The following is a 2531-nucleotide window of genomic DNA, read 5'->3' on the forward strand; positions in this document are numbered from 1 at the left end:
GTACATATATACAATGGAATATTACTCTGCCATAAGAAGAAATGAAATACTGCCATTTGCGACAACATAGATGGACCTCAAGATAATCATGCTAAGCGAAATAATCCAGACAGAAAAATTTGAAAATCACATGATATCACTTATATGTGGAAGATAAATCTAAAAGCAACAAATGAGCAGGACAAACAAACAGAGACTCATGGACATGGACTATAGACTAATGGTTACTAGTGAGTTGGAGGAGGTGGGGGGAAGGTAGATGGTGTAAAGAGGGTCAAATATAAGGTTTAGGGAGAGGGTAAAGTGGGTAAAGGGGCTCAAATATATGGTAGCTAAAAGAAACTGGACTTTGATAAACACACAATAGAATATACAGATGTCAAATGATAATGTACACTTGAAAATTATATAATTGTATTAACCAATGTTACCCCAATAAACTTAATTAAAAAAAAAAGATAACAGAGGAGGAAGAGCACTTTGGACAAAGTACATATATGTTTGGAGTAGATGAGGAAAGGGAAAGTGAAAGAATATATATATGACCAATGATATACTAGGCAACATATAAAGAGAAAATAAAGATCTAAATCTCTATGTAATTATTGACTATAACTGGCAAGCAAAAAGAAGCTATTATTTTGATAAAGAAAATGCATAATGTATAATAAAGTATTTTACTGTTATTGGCAATGAACTTTCCAGGGTATATTATCATACTCTAGGAAGAGGTTGGAGTTTATTTATAGGATTGACCAGTAGGTTTTGTTTCATTTTTGATATTGATGATCAGCAGAATTTAGTTTCAAATAATAATAATGTTGTTAAATATAAGATTAGATCTTAATAGAAGTTTTTTTTTTTTTAGTGAAGTTTAAAAGATAAAATCAGCATTTTGCAAAAATGAAAACACAGAAAGACAAAAAGACAGAACAACCTAAATTGGAAAGAATGAAGCAAGATATCAGAAGTAAGTCTGAGTATAGCACTTATTACATATGCAGCTGAGTGGAGATATCCTATATGGGGATGGAGTGGGGTGAGGGTGGAGGGGAAGATAAAGATTCTTAGATGGGTTTTAGAAAAATAACTATGTGTGAGGACAGAAGTCATATGGGGACAGAAGGCATATAGGAAGCCTCTGTACCTTCCTCTCAATTTTTCGGTGAACATTAAACTGCTCTAAAATATAGTCTTACTTAAAAAAACACTAACTATAACATACAATTTTTTATGTGTCACATATAAACCAAATTAGACTAAACATTTATGATTTAAAGAAGACTTGCCAAAAGGAGAAACTAAAAAAAGTCACAATATCGGACAATGAAAAAGTCATGGCATAAATACATAAATAGAACATAGTCATTATATTTCCACAGAGAGTTTAACAGAACTCAGAATTCCAGAATCAGAATGTAACGGGAAAATCTTTATGGTCAATATAGTTACTCTTCTTTTGGATATATTTGATCTCTTTTGATAATAGCTGGGCATAGGAAGATTAAACAAATTGGCAAGATGGTAATAACCCAAACCAGATCACATGTGAAGCCAGAGAGTGAGTGTCATCATTTCCTAGCTCCAGTTTCCTTCCTGAAAGCAATGCCAAGATAGAGGATGTAAATGTACAGATTTCTTAATACTCAGCTTATTTACACAGATTGTAATTCATGTCAGTTGAGAGAACTATGGATTTGTGATGTCCCCAAAATGCTTTAATTGCATTCTCATCATTGTATAATTTACCTAAAACCCAAGTCCATACTATCTTGGTCCGATCCCTTTGTTTATGAAATGATACCCTCTAGAACTTTATCTTAATTTCTCCTTTGAATGGAGCTAGGTAAATCATATGTTGATGCCCATAATTATTGTTTATTTTTGGCCCATTATGTTTTTCATCATCATATAGAAAGAGAAAAAATTATAAAGCTTTAAAATAATTGAAATTAATGATAAGGAACGACTGTGTATTATTAGAGAGGGCAAAATCTTCCTAACAAAGACTGCAAAGACAGAAACTAAAATAAATAAATAAATAAATAAATAATGATAACCTCTAGGTCCATTCATGTTGTTGCAAATGGTAGAATTTCATTTTTTTTTTTTTAATTTTTTTATGGCTGAGTCATATGTTGAGTGAAATAAGTCAGAGAGAGAAAGGTAAATACCATATGATTTCACTTACATGCGGAATCTTAGGAACAAAAAGAACAAACTAATTGAAAACAGACTCACAAATATAGAGGACAATCTGGTGATGGCCAGAGGGGAGGGAAGTTAGGTGGCTGGGAGAAAGGGGTGAAAGGTTAAAGAAGTACAAATTAGTGGTCAAGGGTTTGGGTAGCACAGCATAGAGAATGCAGTCAGCAGTAATGGAATAGCTAGGTGTAGAGCCAGAGTAGAGAAACAGCAATTGAGGGGACTGTTTCATAAACTATATAAATGTCTAACCAATGTACTATATACTTGAAACTAATAATAAAATTTAAAAAATTATAAATGGAAATTTATTTGAAGTTTTAAAA

The sequence above is a fragment of the Pteropus vampyrus genome, unplaced genomic scaffold, assembly GCF_000151845.1.
Source record: "Pteropus vampyrus isolate Shadow unplaced genomic scaffold, Pvam_2.0 Scaffold2, whole genome shotgun sequence".
NCBI classification, from domain to species: Eukaryota; Metazoa; Chordata; class Mammalia; order Chiroptera; family Pteropodidae; genus Pteropus; species Pteropus vampyrus.